The sequence below is a fragment of the Beta vulgaris genome, chromosome 2, assembly GCF_026745355.1.
Source record: "Beta vulgaris subsp. vulgaris cultivar EL10 chromosome 2, EL10.2, whole genome shotgun sequence".
NCBI classification, from domain to species: domain Eukaryota; kingdom Viridiplantae; phylum Streptophyta; class Magnoliopsida; order Caryophyllales; family Amaranthaceae; genus Beta; species Beta vulgaris.
Window position 1 is genome coordinate 9,904,174 of NC_079203.1, and position 10,770 is coordinate 9,914,943.

The window sequence follows — 10,770 nt, forward strand, 5'->3', positions numbered from 1 at the left end:
CTGTAGGTGGTTTGTGGTTTATACCACTATCCTTTGTATTTGGTGTTCACACTCTCGATGTCTTTGTGATATTTCAAGTACTTGTGTACATTGTCATGTGAAGAATGGAGGCATGTATGGACAAGAGCATGCACAGATTAGTGTTGTGTTCACTGAGAGGACCTGATGGGTGCTTTTGAGGTCTCGTGTTGGGACTTGCCATGCTCACGTGGGGTCACATAACCATAATCAGTTTGGTGGCTCAGCTAGTTCAAACTTAATGATGTGTGAGGATCCATTACCTTGGTAGTTTGCATAGTGAGCTTGATGGTATAGTGACTAGACAATCCATTACCTTTGTGGTGGCTTGATTTGTTTGAGCTTAATGGATTGATTGATGAATCTATAACCTTTGGGTGGTTCAACTGACAATTGAACTTGGTAGATTCATAGATATCAAGGTGGACAGTGATTGTACTTGATGTGTCAATAGTTCTAAAACGAGACTTATAGACACACTATGGCATACAATGAGAGGTTGTATGTGGCATACAATGAGCTGTTGTATGTGAGGTTGAGCTTGACCGCTCTTAATGCTTCCATATCCCAACAGGCTTGGGTGGTCCTTGGAATGGACTTGATGGTTACACCGTTGTGATGCCTTGTGCATGATCTCACATGGTCAGTATCATAATCCTGTAAAATTGATGGTCTACTTAGTTCAAACCTAATGGATCGTGAGAGTCTATAAACTATATGGTAGTTTGAGTAGTGGAGCTGATGGTACTCGGCGGCAATCGGTTGGGGTTGTGTTGGAGTATGGCCTGTATATCTGATTCAATTTAATTGAACATAATGGACTTGATGATTCTATGGTCTTCGTGGCTGATTCAAAATTATTTGAATGTAATAGAACATCATATTTGAGTGTGAAGGGATGGCCTCCTTCTATCGAATGTCATCCTTGTAGGCATTCTAGGGCGCTCACTGGAATCCCAGGGTGATGGCCAGGATTGTTGAACTGTGTGTAACACCCCCGAAATCCACGCGCGCCTACCACTGCTGCGTCGCGTCGACCTCGGGGGCGTTACCGCCGCGATGGAACGCAAGGCATAATAAGGGTTAACGATAACTTAAAATATCAACTTGAAAACTAAAATGCAGCGGAATTAAAATATAAATACAACTCGGGAATCATCAATGACCCCTTTCATTCAAACCACAAACCATATATAAGTCTTAGAAAAAACCAATAATACTTATTTCAAAATGCTTTAAATGTAGATACCCAAGCCTAGTCCCCGTATGCTCGAGATTATGCAGCAGCACCGGCACACCTAGTCTGCTCCCCATTGTAGCATCAATGGTTCATCGCAGTTCATCAAACACATAATAACACACAATCAGCTATGCTGAGTACGTAATGAACCATTGAATACATGTAAACATAAATGATGCACACATGGACAATCTTAAACATGATGCTACACTATGTTACATCCTTTAACCTTTAATCTTTAATCTTTAATTGGCATCGAACGGGCACCGTCATCTTACTAGAATCATACGGGCTACTGAATCCTTAACTGACACTAGGTCTGTTAGATGAAATGCAAATACGGTTTCGAGCCGTCTCACACCCATCACCTTAGTATGCATACCCCCAAGATCGAACGGAACCTTCCGCCTACTTGAGTGTCAAAAATATAAGGACACTACTGTCGTCACAGTAGGCCTGCGTAGGAGCGTAGGACAAGTCCCACACTCCCCCCATTGTTCATCACTTGTAGGGAGTCCAGCTACAAGATATTGCCATAATTCATTTTAATATTAACCATTCATTTCATAACCACATATCGTATCTCTTGTAACACTCTTGTTACACTATGGACACATAGAATCAATTACCTGTTCTCTTCATTAAAATGCTCAAATCGTATCTCTTGTAACAACCTTGTTACACTATGGATACATAGAATCATTTACCTGTCCTCTTATGCTCAAATCATATCTCTTGTAACAACCTTGTTACACTATGGATAGATTAAAAATGCTCTTTGAAATACTACGATAGAATTACGCATTCCCATGCAACATATCAATTTCAATTACAAATGTCTAACCAGACAATCTCAATCAATCAAACATTCCCTATCATGCTTCTAGGTTCCAATAACATAGATTGCAACCTAATCATGATACTAATACTTGGGATTAAACTGGTACGCGTACGTACCTTGTAACAGAGAATTTTCGCTGTCTTAATCGAACGTTCCGCTTATGAAATTGGGACCTAAACCGTTAAATAAAAGCTTTGGTGCTACGTCGTTGGTAATATTAACAACTACTACGTAACTAAGACTATACGGTTTAATAATTCGAAGTAAACGATTAATAAACCCTTTGTTTAAGAATTTTCGTTACTTTTCTTATTATAAAGAGTTTAACGTCTTTTAGGAGTCAAAGCTAGTGAACATACTAATATTAGTTAGTGTCATTAGTCCACTATCTTTACCAAACCAGTTAAATATAAGTCCAAACATGTTTTATGTCCAAAATCTTATGTCCAAAAGTCATTAGGTCCAATCCAGTATTACGTCCCAAAAGTTATATTTACAATTATACTCAGATCAGTAAAATAAACTCATTAACTTGAATTAATAATTAACTAACTATAATTTAACATAATTATGAAAACATAATTTATAATTAAACTTTATATAATAATATAATATATAAAATGTTTTATACCGTTAAGCTCGCCGGCAATCAATTTCCGGCGACCGATTTCCGGCAACGGCGCAACAACTTCGTCGCACCACTCGCACAGCAGCAGCAGCGCACGTTTCGAGCTTCGTCGCACAACTCGCACAGCAGCAGCAGCAGCCTCGCGCAAGCCTTCGTCGTCCCTCGCTCAACACTCGAACCACTCGACTCGCACTTCGAGCTTCGTCGCACAACGCCCCTCCTGCTCGCTCCTTTGCTCGCACCCGAGCCTCGCACCAGCTTCGTCGCTCGCAGCCCTCGCCCAGCCTCGTCAATCGCAGCCCTCGCACGTCGTCGCTCGTCACAACTCGCTCGATCTTTGAACTCCCTACGCACAGACCCGCTCGCTCATCTTGAACACCGCACAGCCTTCGCTCGTGCGCTCGTCTCCGCACGCCCAGCAACCTCGACGAGGATCCGCGAAGGAATCCAACGAGGGGACGAAGAAGAGACGAACGGCGAGGGAAGGACAAGAGATCCGAGAGAGAAGAGGAAGAGCAGCGCGAGAGAGAAGACCAGCTAGAGAGGAGAGAGAAATTGAGAGGGAAGAAGGAGATGACGGCTGAGAAGGAGAAAGGAAAACTTAGGGTTTTTCTGAAATTTCTCCTCTCATTTCCCTTTTTATAGCCTTCTAAAAGTGGTAACTCTAGATCGGGTGAACTCGGTTTAACCTTTATAAATCCGAAATTAACACAACCGACTCGTAATAATATTATTATATTCTTATTATTCTGTAAATAATACTAAATCCTTTTTATTAACTTCTTCATATTTTCTTAATTAATACGAATTAATTCTCAAAAATACGGAGTATTACACTGTGTGTATGTTCACAATCATTTGAAAGACAAGTGACTTGTATTAAAATGATTATGAATTGTATGATCAACTTAGTTATATGTTGTTCAAGAGGCAATTCATGGATATCACAGAGTTTCTCAAGCTCCGAGGGTAAGATATGTGTTATCGGGTCCCTTCTCTCTCCTGCAAGTTCAATCCAGTGGATACTTGTATGTGAGGGGACACCCCATCTCACTAATATGCTAGTTCAATCCTTGGACACTTGTCTGTAAGCATCAAACCTTCCTTTTACTGCTCATTTATTGTTTTCCTAAATTCGCATTTGTGGGGGATTGTTGGATTTTATCCAAGTTGAACGCGAAAGTTTTGGGCGGGCTTATTTTCCCTTGCGGTTTATTGTTTGGGCTTATTTTTTAACCCTTATATAAATACATTCTTGGCCGTTTTTCTCTCAGAGTTAATTATTCGTTAACCAAAAACACAGAGCCAACTTTTCTTTCTAAGATATGAGCAGTTCTTGAGAAATTCCAATCCTAGAGTTCGGGGTGTAGAATTCTTGGGTGTTGTGTAAACCTTGGGGGAGTTCGTTATTGGAAGCCTACACCGGTATGGTGACGAAATCGCTTCTAAGGCAGTGGCCTCCATACCACGGCACAACAATTCTTAGTACAAGATCACAACAAGTTCAGTTGACAGATATCTACAGATAAGTTTTACTTATTATACTATTTGTCAATATTGTTTATTAATTTGTCCTTCATGAATATTTCAATCATACTGATTATTTCCTACAAATATGATATGAAGGTTGCATTATTCAGGAATAATTAAAAGGTTGGTTTATTAATAATTAATCGGTGAAAGGTTGTATTATTAGAATTAATTATTCCTTTTAAATATATACATACTTGATAAGTCGCAAATGATGGACAAAGATCTACGTTTTTGCTTGAGCAATATAGTAATTATCGCCTACAATCGTGATTTTTCTGATGACCAATCAAATTGATATATTGCCATGATAATGTTACTTATTTGTAAAATGAATAAATTGGTCATATACTCATATAATATTGTTTTAATAATTATCTATAATGAGCACATGATTCAATTGATTTAATTTACAATAATTATTATTCTGGTGGCAAGTTGCATCTTAGCAATTGAAAATAAAATAAACAAAACCTAACTTTAATCGATAGTTTATCAATTGATAGATAGATCACATTAAAAAAACTGTTAGCGAACTTCAAAAACTTTTTTCCAAATTGACCTAATCTTACCTATGACAGTGTAGTCTCATGCGGCAGCATGCCACGTGTCTATGAGATTGTGACTATGTGAGAAGATGAGAAAAAAAAACACGTAATGTTTTTTTGAAACACGTGGGATTTTTTTTTGATCTGGCCAAACTTTTGGGTAGGTTCCGTAGTTGTGTCAGTTTTACTATATTCTACTATATTTCTTTTGAGGGACAATTCATTTTTACTAAGTTGCCAAAATATAGTAGTTATTCTACTACATTTCTTTTGAGGAACAACTTAGTTTTACTAAGTTGTCATATGTATTTAAGCCTTTTCCTTATTGGGATAAATATCATGTGGAGGCCTAAAGCTGTATAAAAAACTTTCCAAAATCCTTTGGGGTCAGACCCAGTCCTGTTCCCATAATGGTCTGGTCCAAGCCTCAACCTACCATGTTAGCACTTGATTATCCTTGTGCTCCATTATCTGCCTTTTGTGCTTTCTGATATTCATCACAAACTCCTGGTACTTGAAAATAAGTCTTCTTTCTCTTCCTAGCCTTTGCACACTTTACTGGTCATTAGTTTTGCCAAGTATTACCAGGAAAAAAATTGCTCCCCTGTGTGCTGTCGTTGTTCTTGCAATACACCTTCCACGGATTCTGTTTCTTGACCATTGTACACCTCTTCCATGTTATGCAACTCATTTGTATGCTCTTGGGTTTCAAAGATAATTCTTGCATCATCATTTTCCTCATGCCATTCATTATCAGTTGATTCAAAACTCAAAGGCATTGTTATAGGATTTTTGGAAAAGTCTTTTGTATCTTGCTTGTAAGGGAAAATATTTTCCTTAAAAATAACATTTCTGCATACAAAAATCTATGTTTACTCAAGGTCATACACTTTATATTCTTTTCAAGTTCCAGGATATCTAAATAATACATATCTTTTTCCTTTTGGAGTAAATTTGTCTTGTTTCTATTGATTATTTGTTGCATAACACAAACAACCAATTACTTTCAAATGTTCATATTTTGGTTTTTTTTCATCAACTTTTCAAAATGAGTTTTCCAGTCTAGTATTGTACTAGGCAACATATTTATAATATGAGTTGTTGTAAGAAGACACTCACCCCGAAACATGTCTATTAAAGTTGTATGAATCTTCAAGGCCCTTGTTGTCTCTATAAGGTGCATGTGTTCTCCCCCCACTAGAGATGGCAATGGGGCGGGTCTGGGTCGGGTCCATCTAGACCCAGACCCGTTTATTTTTACAGACCCACACCCGCCTCAGATCCGTTGGGTCTAGATTTTTCAGATCCAGACCCAGATCCACTGGGTCTAGCGGGTCCATGGGTCCTTACTGGGTCCTAAATGGGTCCTTCTTAGTTTTAAGTTTTCATCACATTTTCTAATATATGTAATCAAAAAATTTCATCCTAATATATATAGATTTTTGTATCCATGGTTAAAGCATTCTCTAAATAAAATTTTAATAAGTAACTCATAAAATATTAAAATGTTACAACTTATAAAGTTACATGTCTTAGTGGAGTTACAACACTAACGAGTTCACAAAATCACAACTCATAAAATTTTAGAGTTTAGGTAAAAAAAAATTATAATATGTAAATGGGTCTGTGAATCGGGTCTGGGTCTGGGTTTAGCATATGTGGACCGGGACCCAGACCCGACCCATGCTCTTCGAGACCCAGACCCGACCTAGACCCATTGGGTCTAAAATTTCTAGACCCAGACCCTTATAAATGGGTTGGGTTCTAGTGGGTCTGGGTCGGGTCCAGGACCCATTGTCATCCCTACCCCCCACCCTCCCAATCAGAAAATTTTCAGCCATACTTTTGTTTTATGCAATATGCCTCTTTCTATATAAAACTTTGAACATTCTTTGTGCAAGATTTTAGTATTGTCACTTCTCACTGTCTTTATAGTGGTCTTAAAGTGATTTCAACATAAGCTAAGAGCTCACTTAAAACGTATCTTACTTGGTCTTTACTGAACAACAAATGTGTTCAAGTGATCCTTAAGTGGTCATCTACAATGGTGAGAAAATATCTTCCACCTGTTATTGCTTGAGTCTTATATGGAGCCCAGAAAGCACATGAATCAAGTCAGATACATTATCTGTAGTTGTAGTGCTTATAGGGACCTGTGATGTTTTGTCACACAACATGTGTCATCATAATAGAAATCAATCAAACCATAGCAATCACAAGCAGATAGATGTCTCATTTTTGACAAAGATCCATGACCTCATCTTTGATGCACCAAATCAAGATAAAATTGGGCTTTACAACCAAAGCCTTCTTATTAAAAACTCTTAATTCTTTTTCTTCAATTTTTTATCCAGTCTTTTGTTCTTTCTTGTCAACTAAGCTGTAGAGTCCTCCAAGCTTCCTTCTAACTTTAATAGTGTTTCCACTAGGAAGATCCTAAAATTGGCACCCATCATTAAGGGTGTGCAGCAGTCCAGGACCGGAACCGACTGGACTAAAATCAGGGGTTTTCTTGGACCGGGATCGGACCGGAAAAATCGATCCGGTCCTGGATCTCTTGGACCGGATTTTTTTTTTCAAAAAAAAAAATCTTTCTTTATTTTATTTAAATATATTTATAAATTATATACATTAAAAAATAATAATTTTAATAACAATAATCCTAAAAGAATAAATAGTAGGTTTTTAATTTTCTAACTTTCTACCTTTTAAATTCTTTTTAATATATGAACTTTTTTTTAATTATAATAATAGAAATTCCGTCCAATTGGTCTGGATCGGAATTTTTCGGGTATGCACCAGATCGGACCGATGGACCGGAATCCTGATTTTTGACGTACTGGAGACCAGACCGGAATCCTGGTCTGGTCCGGTCCAAATTCCGGTCTGGTCTGGTCCAAATTCTGGTCCGGATTGATTTGTGCACACCCCCACCCATCATCAGTAAAAACATCTTCAAGGTTGTTTGTTCCATCAATCTACTTATAGATAACAACTTATGCTTGAATCCATCTATTAAAAGAACATCTTTCAAATTTATCTACACATTCAAAGGCACTGTTCAATTTCCTTCACATCTCTTATGGTCCCATCTGGCATTCCTATACTAACAAGCCTCTTTATCACCTTTTCCTATGTGTTCAGATGCTCTTGAATCAATTATCTATGATTTTTTTTCTAACATTTCATAATAAGATCCCGCATTGTAGGAGAAAATTATACTTGCAAAATCGCTTATATGCATATTTCCTCCAAATGTGTTTCCAGTTTCTCCTTGTTTACCTTTTCGACCCCTTAAGCATATTCATTATCTACTCAGCAACAGAGGAGTTTCCAAAGTATCCTCCTCCTTTGTGTTGGTAATGTTTGCAACATACCCTAATGTCTCCTTTAGCTTTGGTCCTTTATACCAATATGGGAATCCATTGATTATGAAGCATCCTTGCTTCGCGTGATCTCGCATTTTGCAATGATCACAAAAGTATCTTCTCATCTTCTCCTCCCTTATTTCTTTTTTCTGGAAAACTTTTCCTCTTTTACCATAGTAATCTGTCAATCGAAACTAGCAAGTGATCTTAGCCTCAGAGAAACCTTTCCCCTAAATAAGGCTTTCCTAGCCAAGTTATGATGTAAAATTCTCAACGAACCAAACAATCTTTGGGTTCAAACTTGTCTTGGAAAAATACCTTAAGGGACAATCTCTATTCAATTACAAACCCAAACCTCATGATTCTCTTATTTGGAGAAAAAAATATGATGCAAAGACTAATCCTTCACAAATTTATCAGGTGGAAAATTGGCAATGGTCGTGTTATTCTTTTTTGGATTCATAATTGGTGTTTCAATGAAAATTTACTCTCCAAATTGAAGTTACAAGAGCACCGGGTCGATGTCTCTCTATGGCTTAGTGAACTCATTCTTCTCAACGACACGTGGAACTTTGAGAAATTATAGTCATACTTGCCTACCTCTATTATATGAACCATTAAAGGCATTCCTATCATGGTTCATCCTATGTGTGATGATCCCATTTAGGGGCCTAGCAATTCCTGCCATTTCACTGTAAAATCTGCAACTTGGCTAGCCCATAATCTCCATCGTAATAAAGCTAATTAGCCTCATAAGTGGATTTGGAGCCTTGATATCCCTCCAAAATTAAAGATTTTCCTTTAGTAAATCTGTCATAATAGTTTACGTGTGTGCGAGCGGTTCAAGCTTTGGTTTTCTTTCAATATAAGACATAGTCATATGCTCATACTCTTTCTGAAATTCGTCATCACAAAAATCTCCTGCCCAAATACACTTTCCTCATTTGGAGTACTTGAAAATTAAAGAGCTAAATCAAATAATTTTAATAATTCTTTGCTTAACATTCAATGAATTCTTCATGTTAGAGTGGGACCTCATAATTAAAATCGATAACTATATTTCCTCTGGTTCCCTTTGTCAACATTTACTTCCGTCACCTTTATCACCGGTTCCCCCTTATTCTAGATTGGTAGTTGGGGAGCCACCTCCCCAATTCACTTTCAAACTCAAATTCGACGGGTCCGTTCGTTCAAATTCAGCTACGACATGCTTTATGATAAGAGATTCTTATGGTCAGTACCTCCATAAAGATTTGGCGATATTGGAGAAGCTCAAGTATATATGGGTGAAGCCTCAGCCCTTCACCACAACATCAAGCTTGCCTTTCAAGAAAACATTCAACATCTCCATATCAAAGTTGATAACCTCCTTGTCATCAATGCAGTTAAAGGTATTTGGTAAGGCTCCGTGGTATATTGCTCATATTATTAAAGATATTCAAACTCTTTTACTTGCCTTCGATACCTAGAAAATGAGACACATTTATTGAGAAGCCAACAAAGCAACAAATTGGAAACTAGCGTATGTACTCCTGAATATGCTCTTTATTCAATTTTTGTAAAACGACAAGATTGGAGCTCTCCTCGTCCGGGGTCTCCTAACCTTCTTTTGCTTACCTTTATAAGACAAAAAAGTCCAAATCAGTTACAAATCTTTTTATAATTTCCAAAATTATCTTGTTTTGAACTAATAACCATATATTTAGATGGATGGCTGGGATTGGTGTAACTATTCATGGTAGATTTCTCTTAGAACGATTGAGGATCCGGACGTGTGTTAAATAAGGTGCTAGAAAAATTGTAAAAGGTTATTTCTCGCAAATAGTGGTATATAGGGGTGTTAATGAGCCTAGCTAGCTCACAAACTATCTGAGCTCGAATCGAAATTTTCTAGGGCCGAGCATAGCAAAGTTCGATTCGGAAAGTTCGTGAGTAGGCTGGAAATGTTTTACCTATATTATTTTCCATATTATAGAAACTAAATGAAAAGTTATACTCAAACTGTGCACCATACTTGTGAAAAAACTCAAAATAAGTAGTATAAACCTATCTATAAAATATTTATAATATAATATTTTAACTTAAATTGAGTTTTAAGGTAAATTAAATTACAAAATTTAAGCTCGAGAGTAGGCTTGAGTTCGAGTAAAAGTGTTACAAGTCAAGCCGAGTAACTCCAGTCTCTGTCTCGATTCGACTTGCTAAGTGCTAACACCCCTAGGCTCTAATGATATATAAGAATTTTGTTCTGATAATTTATTTATTTTTTTGACGGAATTGTTCCAATAAATTTCCTAATTAATTTATTGGGTTTTTTGTCGGAAACCACCTTCTAAAATAGGTTTTTTGTTAGAAACCACCTTTTAAAAATTTTTTTGTCAAAAGAAACCAAAAAGCAAAAATTTTTTGTCAAGAGAAACCAAAAAGCAAATATTTTTGTCAAGAGAAACCTCAAGCCACTAATCAATGCTTAAACTTCAATTAAAAACATTAACCTTTCATTTTTAATATAAGATGTAGTTATCTAATCTAACCCAAAATAATACAAAAATTAACAATAAGTTAATTACCCCAACCCAATACCACCACCCCCAACC

General features: G+C 37.0%; 1 long non-coding RNA gene across 1 annotated transcript; it reads right to left on the bottom strand.

Moving 5' to 3' along the window:
• Positions 1-1,012: 1,012 nt before the first annotated feature.
• Positions 1,013-3,513, bottom strand: LOC130590562 (uncharacterized). Its single transcript, XR_008968413.1, has 3 exons — positions 2,731-3,513; positions 2,216-2,272; positions 1,013-1,321 (listed from the first exon to the last, which is right to left on the bottom strand). It is a non-coding gene; the product is annotated as an uncharacterized LOC130590562 (long non-coding RNA).
• Positions 3,514-10,770: the final 7,257 nt, after the last annotated feature.